Source organism: Triticum aestivum, chromosome 7A (assembly GCF_018294505.1).
Source record: "Triticum aestivum cultivar Chinese Spring chromosome 7A, IWGSC CS RefSeq v2.1, whole genome shotgun sequence".
Lineage (NCBI taxonomy): Eukaryota > Viridiplantae > Streptophyta > Magnoliopsida > Poales > Poaceae > Triticum > Triticum aestivum.
In genome coordinates this window covers 280,435,060-280,451,191 of record NC_057812.1, presented here as the reverse complement: position 1 = coordinate 280,451,191, position 16,132 = coordinate 280,435,060, and positions in this window count along the sequence as shown.

The window sequence follows — 16,132 nt, the reverse complement described above, 5'->3', positions numbered from 1 at the left end:
CGTGGAGTGGCGACGCGCGGGGCGTCCGAGTGAAGTAGACACGTCCCGTGGAGTGGCGACGCGCGGGGCGTCCGAGTGATGTAGAACGTGTGCCGCGAAGTGACGATGCACGCGAGTCGTCCAAGTGATGAGGACATGTCCAGCATTTCACGGGCGGCCAAACGTCAGTGATCCAGTTTGGTCCGAGTGAGCTAGTGATGCCGGAGGGAGTGTGCGCCCGCGCCGCGCCGGGAGGCCAGTTGAGGAAGACGTGTCCAACGAAGCAGCGAGGCGCGGGGTGGCTGAGTCCCTGCATGTTAGTCATCTGGATGCAAAATTCATCCGAATAATCTGCACGTTAGTCGTCAAGAGTGCAAAAACCATCTCTAGGTTAGCCGGCCGAGTGAACCTGGACGTTAGCCGGCCGAGTGAACTCAGACATCTCTGGGTTAGCCGGCCGAGTGAACCTGGACGTTAGCCGGCCGAGTGAACTCAGACTTCACGGCCGAGTGGGCGTCGTCCGAGTGGACCACAGCTGAGCTGCGATTCGGTCGGCGTGGAGTCAGCCGGGCAGGACGACGCAGAGTGCTGAGCTCGGAGGCACTGGTCAGGTTTGGCGCCGGCAGCTCTATCCGGCTTGCAGGAGAACAGGATCCAGCGGTGTCAACCAACACCTTGAGGGAATTGCTCCCGTCCCGGATCTGCATGCAAGAGGCGTTAGCACTAATTAAGCAAGAGTAAAAGCCCCGTATTGCATGCAATGGAAGTTTCCTTCTTCCACGGGTCGATTATCTCCATGCACGCGGTTCATTGCCAAAACGTGGGAGGTCCACTGCCCGTTTAAGTTCAGCGATTTGGACCAGGCGATGCTAGTGGAGTCAATTGCCGACGCCCAGTATTTGTACGCACGATCTGCATGCAGGAAGCGTTAATTAGTGTTAATTAAGCAAAAGTTAATACCATTCTGCATGTGATGGAAGTTTCCTTCTTCCACGGCCAATTATCCCCTGCATGCAGGAAATAAATCGGGAAGGAATTACGGTTAGAAGAAGAATCAAAAGGCGGGGCACGGAGCTCCCTGGTCGGCCATGGCGGCGGCGGCGGTTTTTGCACGGACCCAGCACGAGGTGAGGCGGCCCGCGACAAGTCCGAGCGCGGGACGACGTTCTCCTGAGAGTCTGCGTGCGGGCGGAGGTCGAGGTGGTGCCGACTGCCGAGTCGATCCGGCGGCTCCCGTCTTATTGACGTGGACAGCCCCGCGCATCGACCACGGGGGTTGCCGTCGTGCGGTTGACGAGGGACGCCGCTGTAACGCGCCGTGTCAGGCCGTCACAGAGATGAGGTGGCCGTTGCAGCGCCAGGCCTTCGCACACATCGCCTCGACCACAAGCGAGCTCCTGCGCTGCCAGAGGGAACGCCGAGCGCCTGCAGTCACTGCAGCCGGTCGACGGGCGAGCTGAGGTCGACAGACAAGATGAAGCGGGCGGTGCGGGCCAGCGCACTGGTCAAGCGCCTCTGGTCGTTGTAGCCGGCTTATGGGCGGGCCGAGCTCGATGGAGAGGAGGAAGCAGGTCGGCGCACTGGCGGCCGTGCGTGAGGACGATGGCTGCAACCCTTGGCGCAGCATGTCCGTGCCATAGTCCTTTTCTCGTCTCTTGTCTTGATCTATTCATCGCAAGATTTCGTTGTTGATCCCGATGGGTGCCTGCTCATACAAGGAAGACAACAACGGGCTTGTTTAGATCCATGACAATTATTAGATCATAAGAGGATAGCATAGAAAGAAATCCCCTGATTGATCCGTTTGTGAACAGTCATGCACGCATGTAGCGTTAGGTGAAGATGTATCTTCTCCTCTCCTTTTGCGGGTGCTTCAGTTGTTCGTATGAACTGCATGAATAGGAAATTAGATGAATGAAAAACCATCTGCATCATGGCTCGATAGACGCCAGGCCCCACGGTGGGCGCCAACTGTCGTGGTTCTAAGTCTGACAGTAGAATAGGGGTAGCATAACGGAGCATAATCTATCGAGATGCATATGGGTGACACGGTGGTTTTAGCGAGTTCGGGCCTCTCACGGTGGAGATAACAACCCTACGTCTCGTGGTCCGGAGAGGCTTTGTTTTATCTGAGTATATATCCGGAGATTACAATGTGTGTGAGAGAGAGGAACGGATCCCCATGCCTGAGCTAAGTCCTGAGACTAATGGTGAAAAGAGAGAGAGGTGGAAGAAGAGACCCCCCTTAGTCTAGTGGTGGGGGTGGCTTATATAGAGTGCGCCACCCCCTCACCTCCTACGTTACAAAGTGGGGTATGAATGCCATAATGCCAGCCCACCATTAAGCCCTCACTATTAGAAAGATGTCGACTGCTTTGCTGCCTTCCGGCCTTCGTATATCCGAGTGAGTCGTACGGTCGAGTGGTGAACTGTCATCCGAGTGGATGGTATGTTGCTTGGTCGAGTGGATAGTATGCTGCTTGTCCGAGTGAATAGTGTGTCTGTATGAAATTGACCTGGACCCACATGTTGTGTGGACCCCATGCTTCATGATATTTCGACCCTTCGTGGGCCTACCTGTTATGTATATCCCCAACAAAGAGGTCAAGAGATTAAGAGCTGAGCAGAGGAAGCAGGCAGGACCAAGTGGACATGTGCCCAAGAAGCCGAAGAGAGTGAACATGTTTGATGAGTTTAGATGATTCAGTGCTTTTGCACTTGTAATTTTTTGGCAAAAAACATAAATGAGACTCTTTGAAACTGTTGGAGTTGGGATGATTCAGTGCTTTTGCACTTGTAATATTTTGGCAAAAACTACAATGAGACTCTTTGAATTGTTGGAAATGTGAAGATTCAGTGGCTTCATACTGCCATTCAAAATGAAAACTGTTGGAGTTCAAAATGAAAAGAAATCCCAAATGAAAACTGTTGGAGTTCAGTGGCTTTATTATTCAGTTGGAGTTCATTGATTTATTCACTGTTGGAGTATAGATAATTAACTGCACAAAATTTAAAAATTAATACAAAAAAGGTTGGCCTGGGTGTCGAACCCAGGACCCGTGGTGTGATAAACAGGGTGCAATGCCAGTGTGACAGGAACGGTGCTTTGCTCAAGTGTTACTTGACAACCTACTTATTATATTTCCACTCCCCTCCAACCTACTTAACTGAATTTTACAATTCACTGAATTCAAAGTTATCTGAATTTTTACAGTTGACCGAATGTAGTTTGCAAAGATATCTAAATTTAGTTTGAAAAGCTAACAGATTTTTTACAGTTGTCTGAATTTAGTTTGAAAAGCTAACTGATTTGATTATAGTTAAATGAATCTTAATAGTTGTCTATATTTAGTTAAGACATAATTCAGTTAAGACATAATTCAGTTAAGACAAAGATTCAGACAAAAATTCAGTTAAGATTCAAAACCTTAGCAGCTACTTATGTTGGAATTATTGCCTTACATAGCAACAAGAGAATTTTGGATTGTTGCCTTATATAGCAACAAGACTGCATCAACACCATTACATACCAACAAAACACTTTTGGATTACTGCCACTTTTGCATCAACACAGTTCAGCACATATATAGCATCACATCCAGTTCAACACTTATATAGCATCAACAACCAGTTCAACAGAGTTCAACAGACAGAAATTACAAATAACTTATGTGCTTAATATACAAGCACACCTAACAAACTAATATTTTATAACTTATATGCTGAAAATCTGTATATTTCAGCATACCTAACTACTGCAACTGCATCTTCTTCATGCCTTCTACTGCAACTGCATCATCTTCAGTTCTTCAACTTCTGGAGGCGCTCCGAGCGGCGAACCTCCATGTCAGCTGCCACCTTCCTCTTCTTCTTCCTCTCTGGCTGTGCTGCGATGTCCTGTGCTTGCAGGGCCAAGACCACCTCCACCTCCTGCTTGACGATGTCAGGAACATTGGGAAGCAGCTCAATGTCAACGGGGAGGTGCTTGTCACCCTCCCTGGCGACCGGCGCCACCATGTGGACCTCCGGCTCGGGGACGACGGGCGCCGCCACATTGACCTCCGGCTCGTCGTCAGAGAGCACAATCACCTCCGGCTCCTCCCAGCCAGTCGACCAGGACGAGTCGGCGGTGTAGCCAGAGTCGTCATCGGAGCCGGAGTCGTACTCTGAGTCGGATGAGATGTACTCGGAGACATCGTCGCGCCCGAGGTAGTCGGGCTGGTAGTGGTCCCAGTAGGCAGTGTTGACAGGTGCGGGGACGGCCAGGTCAACGTTGTGGCGGACGCGCACCGGATCCGGCTGCCGCGGCCAGTGGCGGACCGGTACATCCACCATCGGGCTCGTTGCCCCGGGTCGTCGGAGCGCGTCTCCTGCATCGCGAAGCGGAGGACGAGTGCATAGTGGATACCGTCGTGGTCGGGGCAAGCACGGTTTAGCTCGTCGTCGGCATGACCTTCAAGAGGCCACGCGCATGGTGACGCAGCGTCGAACAGCTGGGGAACCACTTCCCGATCTCCGTCAGGTTCACACGCATGGCCTTGTCATCGCCTGCGAGGTCATCGATGACCCTCTTCCAGGCAGGGAAGTTCTCCATGTCCGCGGCGGTGGTGTGGTGGTCGGCGGCGAGGGTTTTCTTGCATGAGGGTTTGGTGCGGGGTAACCGAGGCGACGCGATGGACTGAGTGGAGAGTGGAGCGGTGGGTGGGTGGGCTTAAAGAGCAGACAAGGAAACGGAAGAGGCGTGAGCCATTGGGCCACTAGCAACTGCTAAATAGCTACGTTAGTACCTGCCCTTGATCAAAGCACTACTACTTACCACACTGGCATTGCCACCAATGTTCAATACCACAGGTCCTAGGTTTGAGACCTAGGCAAAACTCTTTTTGTGTAACTTTTTTTCTTTAAGAAAAATTTGGTACAGGCATACAAATTCAGTCATATAAAACAGCTACTGCAGACATATAAATTCAGACAAATTCAGTCATATAAAACAGCAACTGCAGGCATATAAATTCAGGCAAATTCAGTCATATAAGACAGAGACAGTTAACTTCATTTTCTTATCTGAACCAACTTCAGTTTCTTATCTTAACCCACTTCAACTTCAATATCTTAACTTAACACAATTTAGTTGACACAAATCCAGGAGGAAAGATACAAAGTGGTTTTTTTGACAATGACACAGATTCAATCAAATTCATTCAGCATGCCCTTCAGCTTCCTTATCTTCTCCTTGGTGGCCTCTATCTGTTTGAATAGGTCACCAATCATGTACTCAAGCTTCCTTTTCTCATGCTTCAAGTCATCCCTCTCTTGCACTGCTTGGTCCCTCTCTTTCTCTGCTTTAACCCTGAATACCTGATGAATGTTGGTTACTGACTTGTCTGCAATCTTCTTCTTCTCAAGTTCTTCCTTTAGACCAGTCAGAGTAAGTTGTGTGCTGCCTAGTTGGCTCATTGCCTGCTCCTTCTCAGCCACCATCTTAGCAAAATCAAGCTTGAAATGCCTCAACTCATTCTCCATCTTCTTCTTCTCTTCAAGAACCTTCAAATTTTCTTCAGCACTCACAACATTCTGTCTGAGCCTCTGTTTTTTATCCTCTTCATACATGGTCCATATAGTAGCTAGGCTCATCTTCAGAGCATCAGGCCACTCAGGGTCAACCCACTCAACATATCTGCATTTGGGTACTTCCTAACAATTTAGAACATACAAAAAGAGATTCAGTTAACTGCCAGTATTCAGTATTGTGCTTGATGATGGAACTTAAGACATACTACAAAGAGAAAAATGTTTAACAGTGCCAAATGCAAAAAATTACTAACCTTTTGTGCACAAGCTAGAAACCTTTTGCCAGTATCAACAGATTCAAATGCCACATTCTTCTCACACAAAGATCCATGCCCACATCTAAAGCTAGGCAGATCTGTAGCCAAGCCACTCCATTCCTCACAGGATATTGTGGCAGGTGGCTAAACAAAAGAGAGACATTTGGAATCAATTGAGAGAGAAACCCTAGCTGAGAAACCCTAGACTGGATTTGTGTGAGATTGAGGAGCACACTAACCTTGCTGGTCACTGAGTCATCTTCAGAAGAAGTGGGAAGATCATACCAGGACACCATGGTTGCTGCTAGCTGAAGATGAGAAGGGGATCTGTTGGTGCTATTGGACAGAGGAGAGAAGGGATCTGGTGGTGCACGAAATTGAAGATGAATGGTGAGGAAGAAGGGGATCTGGTGGTGGTGGTGGTGGTGGTCGACTGGTGGACCAAAGCTACATGTAGAGTGCAAGTTGCTGGGTGGGTGTTTGCAGCAGGTGCAAGTACATGCTTGCTTTTGAGTTCAGTTGTGCTGAGATTCACTTACTTCATTTAGTACAACAATTAGTTTGCAAAGTTTGCAAAGTTAGTTCAGTACAACAATTCATTTGAAAGCAATGAGGTTAAGTACAATGAGGTTAACTTTGCAAACTAAATTCAGTTAACTATAAAAATTCAGTGAACTGCAAACATTCTGTCAGAATTAGTTTAACTACACTTCTGACATGAAATACATCTGTCAGTTTTTTCAAAGCAATTAGGTCTAGCATTTCAAAGCAAGTAGGTCAAGCAGGCTTCACATTACTGACATATTATCCATTACAACAACCATTACAACTAAACATTACTGAGCAAACAAAAGCAACCATTTTAGTATGCTCAATTTACACACCTGCACCTACTGAATTAACAACACTTCACTTCTTCATAATTAAGGTGAAACACATCACACAAAGCACTATAACAAAACCAATCATCAGCTTCAGCAGCATCAAAATCTCTCTTCCTAACCCTAAAAGCATAGCAATTTGCTGCTTGGTAGCATACTTATTCTCACTGGAGCTGTCATAATTATCTCTTCCAGCCCTGCCTCTCCCAGCCATGACCCTTCCAGCTGTGCCTCTACCTGCCATTGATTCAGTCCTCTGCCTCTCAAGCTCTTCCCTCTTGTCCTCAACAGCACCAATTGCATCTACAGCAGCATCACCAACCAGACGCCTTGTTTCAACCAGATGCTGCACATACTCAAGCTCCCAGTGCCAGAAATCACAAATGACCTGATTAATCAGTGGCAAAATTAGTTAACCAACTCCAGAAAAGTATAGATTTAATTATTCAACTACTGCATTGCTCTAAACTACTGCATTAGTTAACCAGCTGCTTTGCTTCATTACTAAAGTGAGCTGATACGGCATGAATCTACTGAACTGGCACTTACATGGTGGTTCACGCACTTGTAGAAGATCCATTCATCATGCTCATTGGTGCTAGACTGGTAGAACCTCACCTGCTCGCCGCAATCTGGGCACCCGATCAGTGGTACAGCAACGGAGCGGCCACGCAGCGCTGAGCGCATGGAGCTGGAAGACAACATGAAGGAGGAGACAGAGGAGGCGGAGGAGGGCGTCGGCAATGGCTGCGGCGGCGGAAGGCGACGGCGGCGTCGCGGACGGGAGTTCGCTAGGGTTCGGAGGAAGGAAGCGGAGAGCGAGAGGATAAGGAAGCGGAGAGCGAGAGGATATGGGTTGCGGGAGGGAGGAGACAGGAGCGACCCGGTGCGGTCCGACCAGGTGGGGTGCGGTCCGACCAGGTGCGCACATATTTGCAAAAAAAACCTCCAGCCATCTAGTATTGACGCCCCCCCCCCGACAGGTGCTGCACAAGTGGCGGTCAAAGCACAGCTGGCAACGGCTGACTCGGCCAAGTCAGCAAATACGTAGCTCCAATCGTATATACGGACCAAAGTGAACCCCCTGCGCAAGTAGATGGACTGTATTTCGGGTATTTTGAAGTAGTGGTACTTAAATGTCAGCCGGCTCAAGTTTTGTGACCTATGGTGAATTTTTCTCTTTCACATATGCCACCGAACCGCACTAGTGCTGGGTGCTTTGACCAAGTTCGCCAGGCTCAATATGCTTTTCTTCCCTAGGTGGCACGGAATACTTCTGCAGGAAATTGGGGAGCTAGTTTTCTTCTACGTACTCTTCCTGCCGCCCCCTCACCACACACCACGTCACCATCTTAAAACGCATCCGTCCACGGACGGTGATAGGGTAGCCGGTCATCGCCCGCATACATTTCAAGCCGGGTGATTTTTATCTAAACCGAACAAAAAATCTTTACATTTCTGACATATTTTTAACTAAACTAAGTTTTGCCGGGCTCCAACGAGGGAGGGGCAATGACGGCTACGCGTCTTTGGCTCGCTTCAGTGCTTGTAATCGTCACTAATTGTCTATGGAACTATATGTAATTTTTATTATTTCTGATGTTCGCCATGATTGAAGATAGTTTTCCTAGAAAAAAACCCTATGGCGGACTAGTTTTCTTTTAACCTACCCATCATCACGGTCGCAGCGGCGGCCGTTTCCCATAACATAGCTTCCCCATCACCGGCCAGCTTAGCGGCCGCCGTGAGGCCCGGAAAGTGAAACTACAACGCGTGGTGGCCTTTCTACCATGTGCTACTTTTTCTCGTCGGAGTCTTGGTGGACTGCAGGACACACAAGGTAGCGTACCACCTTCGTGTATGTATCTCAATAGTTATTGTTCCAGCAACGAACGGAGGAGAGCGTTATGAGTGATGTTTCGGTCACACACAAGTTGTCACCGGTCTTGTGTGAAATACTTGTTTGGCATATGTAAATGGTAGTATTGTCCTATGGAACAAATATACGAGATTGGTGGAGAAGTTTGATTGTGGTAGCCAGAATAGTAATGACTTGAGTAAACGGAAAAACAAATAGTTATTTTCTACAATAGGGAGATTAGGTGCGGAGAAACTTCGTATCATGGTTTACATCAAGTTCGGTAGATGGATCACCCTTGAATGGTCGAGCTCCTCCACATCAGATTCGTTCGTTCCTATAGTCATGCTTCGATGTTGCCATACATGATCCTCTCCACAATTTAAGTCGTGAGACCGGAGTAATGCAATAAATTATGTGGGTCATTGTTAAATTGTCTTCGCTTCTCGTAGATATCTCCATCTGTCACCTGAAGGTCGCAGATTTGCTACAAGTAGGTTACCTGCATAGGTCTTTAGATCATGTTGCTTAGGCCCTTAAATTGGACAACACATATTGCACTCACCATAGATAGACAATTTACTAAACAATCATAAACTATAACCATGAATAACGACATATAGAATAGGCACAAATGAATCTATGCGGTGGGTGGCATCCTCACTTTCCCGATGCACCCTCGCTTTCCCCATGGATGGCATCCCTGGTCCCCTCTCTTCATCGTCCCCGTCGAGGGGGATCCGGCACAGTGCGCTCCATTGTGGCCGCTGCAAGTTGTGTCCATGGTACCGAGGGGTCCTACAGGATAGAAACATGAGCAACATAAGGTAGATGAGCCAAGAAAGCAATCCAAGTATTTTGAGTAACTTATCAAGTAAACATGGGTATCATAAAATCATGCTTAAGTGGCTGCTGGTGATCCCACCTCAAATCTGTATCGTTCCTTGTCAGTCTGATGCCCCATGAGGTGAGTTTCCAGACTTCCACTAAAATCTAATTTTCACCAGATATTTCGCCTTATAAGACATAATATATGAGGCATGCTACTGGTTGGCCGACTGATATTTTTCAAAGATTAGTCGGTGAAAGAACTTGTGGTGCCCTCATGTTTGGTTTTGGTAATTGACGACATTCTCTATGAACTAATGGTTGCCTTGAGTTATTATTTGAATGATTTGTCCATAGGAATTTCTTGAAGTCCATGTGTTGGTTTCAAAGAGTTTATGTGTTGACCAAGGTGTTATTCAAGGAATTATATAAAGATTGGTCATGATACATGGTTGATCAAGACTAAGTCAAGAGTGAATCAAGTTGATCAACACACAAAGCATACAAGATGTACCGAGAGGGATCAAGTGATCCTATGGTATGGTAATCATTGTCCATTACGCTTTGTGTACTAACCCACGGTCTACATGAGAGTTCTATGTGGGGTTAGGTATGTTCCCATGGGCTTGCGCTAAAAGGAAGATATCATACAACCCATGGAGGATGACATCAAGTGGTGATCGTCATCAAGATTGCAGTGTGAAAGTTCAAGTGGAGCATCACATAGAGATCATGCTTGAAGCTTGCCGTCCATTGTGGTGATAATGGACTTGTAAAGATGTCCCGAAGAGTGGCTCACCCATGGTGAAGTATGGGGGAGCAATCATCTAGTCTTCATACAGTGCAACCAAGGAAGGTGGTCCAACTTGAGGAAGTCAAGATCGTCATCATCTAGATCAAGTGGACTATGTGCAAGGCAAAGGTTTGCCCTTGATAGGTTTTCTATTTTACCGATCTCATGGTGATAGTCGGGAAACCGGGTTATAGGATCGATTGTCGTACTATCAAGGGGGGCTCACAAGTAAGTAGCTTGATCGTATCGTTCGTAGAGAGCTCAAACCATTGCATCCTTGCATCATCTTTCTTGGTTCTTGTTTGGTTCTTCTCCTTGTGAGTTTTGAAGCTTATGGTCATCTTCATGACAAGCTCGAGTTCATCGAAAATGGAGTTCACATGCATCTTCTATGATGTTTTTGATGTTGGGTTTTTTGTCGGTTCTTCATTCATAGAGGCTTCACATCTATGTATCTTAGGCATACCCCCTGCCTCTTCTTAGTATTTGTCGTCATCTATCCAACAAGCTTGTGTTTGCTCAATTCGGAGCTCATATACAGAAGTTATGGCTGAAGGAAATATGCCCTAGAGGAAATAATAAAGTTGTTATTTATATTTCCTTATATCATGATAAATGTTTATTATTCATGCTAGAATTGTATTAACTGGAAACTTGATACATGTGTGAATACATAGACAAAACAAGGTGCCCTAGTATGCCTCTACTTGACTAGCTCGCTAATCAAAGATGGTTAAGTTTCCTGACCATAGACATGTGTTGTCATTTGATGAACGGGATCACATCATTAGGAGAATGATGTGATGGACAAGACCCATCCGTTAGCTTAGCACAATGATCATTAAGTTTTATTGCTATTGCTTTCTTCATGACTTATACATATTCCTTTGACTATGAGATTATGCAACTCCCGAGTATTGGAGGAACACCTTGTGTGCTATAAAATGTCACAACGTAACTGGGTGATTATAAAGATGCTCTACAGGTGTCTCCGAAGGTGTTTGTTGGGTTGGCATAGATCGGGATTATGATTTGTCACTCCGAGTATCGGAGAGGTATCTTTGGGCCCTCTCGGTAATGCACATCACAATAAGCCTTGCAAGCAATGTGACTAATGAGTTAGTTGCAGGATGATGCATTACGGAACGAGTAAAGAGACTTGCCAGTAACGAGATTGAACTAGGTATGAGGACACCACGATCAAATCTCGGGCAAGTAACATACCGATGACAAAGGGAATGGCGTATGTTGTCATTACGGTTTGACCGATAAAGATCTTAGTAGAATATGTAGGAACCAATATGAGCATCCAGGTTCCACTATTGGTTATTGATCGGAGATGTATCTCGATCATGTCTACATAGTTCTCGAACCCGTAGGGTCCGCACGCTTAACGTTCGATGAAGATTTGTATTATGAGTTATGTGTTTTGGTGACCGAAGATTTTTCAGAGTCCCGAATGAGATCACGGACATGACGAGGAGTCTCAAAATGGTCGAGAGGTAAAGATTGGTATATTGGACGATATTATTCGGACACCGGAATAGTTTTGGAGCGTTTCGGATATTTTTCGGAGTACCGAGGGGTTACCGGACCCCCCCCCCCCGGGAAAGTAATGGACCAACATGGGCCATAGGGGAGAGAGAGGAGAGACCACAAGGGGTGGCGCCCCACCATGGGCAGTCCGAATTGGACAAGGGGAGGGGGCGCGACCCCCCTTTCCTTCTTCCTCTCCCTCTCCTTCCCCCTTTTCCCCCTCCGAAAGAAGGAAGGGGGCCGACCAGGACTAGGAGTCCAAGTTGGTTCCCCCCCCCATGGCGCGCCCCTATGGCCGACCTCCTCCCTCTCCTCCTTTATATACAGGGGCAGGGGCACCCCAAAGCACATCAGTTGTTCTCTTAGCCGTGTGCGGTGCCCCCCTCCACAGTTTACTCATCCGGTCATATTGTCGTAGTGCTTAGGCGAAGCCCTGCGTGGATCACATCACCATCACCGTCACGACGCCGTCGTGCTGACGAAACTCTCCCTCGACACTTTGCTGGATCAAGAGTTTGAGGGACGTCATCAAGCTGAATGTGTGCAGAACTCAGAGGTGACATACGTTCGGTGCTTGATCGGTTGGATCGTGAAGACGTTCGACTACATCAACCGCGTTAAGCTAACGCTTCCGCTTTGGGTCTATGAGGGTACATGGACACACTCTCCCCCTCTCGTTGCTATGCATATCCTAGATAGATCTTGCTTGATCGTAGGAATTTTTCTGAAATTGCATGCTACGTTCCCCAACAATGGCAGTTCTGGTTTTCTTGATTGCTGCTTGGGGCTTGCTTGATGCACCCATGCGGTAGTACTGCTCTGGGCAGCGGTAGTACCACTTACAAGCGGTACTTCCAATCTTCTAGTTCCGTGCGTACTTCCACTTATTCTGGGGGTTCTGTTTTTCATGTCGGGTTCAGCGGTAGTAGGGCGGCATTGAAGTCCGGTAGTACCGCCTATAAGCGGTAGTACTTCCTGGTCGGGCGGTAGTACCGCTACTACAATACTACCTTCGTGATATGCTCTTCCCTGCCTCTGCACCTATGTTCTGCTTCTCCCACGGTAGTACCGCTGGAATGAGTGGTAGTACCGCTTCGGCGGCACTACCGCCCCATGGTTCCTAGCCGTCACTCTATTTTCCTATTATTACCGCTCATTGGAGTGGTAGTACCGCTCATGTGCAGGATGAGCACATAACGGTTGGATTTTTCCCCACCTATAAAAGGGGGTCTTCTTCCCCATTGAACCTCGTCTCTTGAGCTCGTGTTCTTACCTCATTGTTGACCTTCTTTGAGCTTGCTATCTCTCAATCCCTCCATGGATTCTAGCTAGTTTTGGGGGGAAAAGAGAGAGGAGATTTAGATCCACACTTCCACCAATCACTTTCTCCTCTATGTGAGGGGAACCCCTTGGATATAGATCTTAGAGTTCTTGGTGTTCTCCTTCTTGTTCTTCCTCTTTTTTCCTCCATAGCTTTTGTTGCTTTGGTGGGATTTGGGAGTGAGGGACTTGGCAACTCCGTGTGCCCTTACCATTGCATTAGTTGCATCAGTTTGAGTTCTCCATTGTGATACGTGGAAGTGAAGTTGAGAAGCTTATTCCTCTTGGGTGCTTGGGCGCCCTACGTGGTTGGTGGTTCTTCTGAGCTCAATCATTGTGGTGTAAAGCTCCGGCAAGCGTCGGGGTCTCCAATTAGGTTGTGGAGATCGCCCCAAGCAATTTGATGAGTACCGGTGGCCGCCCCCAAGGGTTGCCAAAGTGTACGGGTTCGGTGACCGCCCCCAAGGGTCTCCATTTGTACGGGCTCGGTGAACGCCCTCAAGGGTCCCTTAGTGGAATCACGGCATCTTGCATTGTGCGAGGGCGTGAGGAGATTATGGTGGCTCTAGTGCCTTCTTGGGGAGCATTGTGCTTCCACACCGCTCCAAACAGAGATTAGAATCCGCAAGGGTGTGAACTTCGGGATACATTGTCATCTCCGCGTGCCTCGATTATCTCTTACCCGAGCCCTTTACTTATGCACTTTACTTTGTGATAGCCATAGTTTGACATGATATATATCTTGCCATCACTTAGTTTAGTATAAGTTGTTGGTGCACATAGGTGAGCTTAATTGTTTTAGGTTTTGTGCTTGACAAATTAAACGCTAGTTTTATTCCGCATTTGTTCAAGCCTAAACCGTAATTATTTTAAAGCCCCTATTCACCCCCTCTAGACGACATCCACGATCTTTCAGTCGGGTCACGAGCCGTTTGATCGGTAGATGCTCACTTTATGATTGTACATGTGTGTTCCTCTTCTTTGTTTCCCTCATCGCAACAAGACCCTTGTTCAAATGCAATAGAGGCCTCTATGCACAAAGTATCTCTGACTCACGACCATCAGTGTAGCCATTGCAACAAGACCCTTGTTGCAGATGCACATGACACTTGTTCAGCTATGTCCATCGTCATTACAACAAGACTCTTGTTGTAATTACAACATGACCCTTGTTGCAAAAAAAATCTCCGCCCGTGCCTATCGCCATTGCAACATCACCAGAGTTGTGGTTGCCACACAAGCGACCATGTGTCATGGACGCAAGGTTGCGACACAGACAACATCACATGGAGTAGCGTGCTGCTTGCACTGTCGCTACTCGCTGCTCGTTGCCGTCGCCGCCGTTGTTGGCTGCTTGCTGTTGACAAGGGAGAGAGATGGAAAAGGAGATGAGAAAGAAGATCGGGGATTGGAAGGTGTTGCCACCACATGAAGGTTGCCTCGGTGTAGACCGCCCCGGTCAGGTCAAGGCGTTTGAGAGGTGGCGACTCCATGCTCGGAATACTGAGACCCCAACCTCCTCAATGCATCTCCAGCGTGCTGTTGTTGCCTGCTCCTTGTGTGAGTCTGGATGGATAAAGGAAAAAAGGGAAAATAAGAGAGATAATGCGTGTATGGTGCAAGAGGGAGGGGATAAAGGAGAGGATGTGTGGAGGGCAAATAAGGAGTTTGACACAAAACGTGGGATCCGTCGGGTGATCCCAAGCGTTTATGTCGGGGATATACCCCGCGGTATGACCCGGCCGGAGATATGACCCGGCTAGGACTTGGATGTTTCATTAGTAAACCGCCCGAGCCTGGTGACTCATTGGTGACCTGGCAGATTATAAGTCGGCAGATTGTAAGCCGGCGGACAGTTATAAGCCGACAGATTGTAAGCCGGCGGACAGTTATAAGCCGACAGATTGTAAGCCGACGAACAGTTATAACCCGGAAGATAGTTATAACCCGGCAGACAGTTATAACCCGGCAGACAGTTATGACCCAGCAAACAGATCGTAACCCGGCAAGTACTTAGCCATGAAAAGTCCATGGTGAGACGTCAGAATAGGTTAAGTCCTAATCCGAGTTGGACTCTACATGTAACCCATTGATAACCCACAAGTATAGGGGATCGCAACAGTTTCCGAGGATAGAGTATTAAACCCAAATTTATTGATTCGACACAAGGGGAGCCGAAGAAATATTCTCAAGTATTTGCAGCTGAGTTGTCAATTCAACCACACCTGGAAACTTAATATCTGCAGCAAGGTATTTAGTAGCAAAGTAATATGATAGTAGTGGTAACGGTAGCAAAAGTAATATTTTTGGTTTTGTAGTGATTGTAACAGTAGCAATGGAAAGTAAATAAGCGAAGAACAATATATGAAAAGCTCGTAGGCATTGGATCGGTGATGGAGAATTATGTCGGATGCGATCGATCATGTAACAATCATAACATAGGGTGACACGGAACTAGCTCAAGTTCATCAATGTAATGTAGGCATGTATTCTAAATATAGTCATACATGCTTATGGAAAAGAACTTACATGACATCTTTTGTCCTACCCTCCCATGGCAGCGGGGTCCTATTGGAAACTAAGGGATATTAAGGCCTCCTTTTAATAGAGTATCGGACCAAAGCATTAACACATAGTGAATACATGAACTCCTCAAACTACCGTCATCACCGGTAAGTGTCCCGATTATTGTCACTTCAGGGTTAACGGATCATAACACATAATAGGTGACTATAGACTTGCAAGATAGGATCAAGAACTCTCATATATTGATGAAAACATAATAGGTTCAGATCTGAAATCATGGCACTCAGGCCCTAGTGACAAACATTAAGCATAGCAAAGTCAAAGCAACATCAATCTCAGAACATAGTGGATACTAGGGATCAAACCCTAACAAAACTAACTCGATTACACGATAGATCCCATCCAACCCATCACCGTCCAACAAGCCTATGATGGAATTACTCATGCACGGCGGTGAGCATCATGAAATTGGTGATGGAGGAAGGTTGATGATGACGATGGCGACGGATTCCCCTCTGCGGAGCCCCGAACGGACTCCAAATCAGCCCTCCCGAGAGTGTTTAGGGCTTGGCGGCGGCTCCGT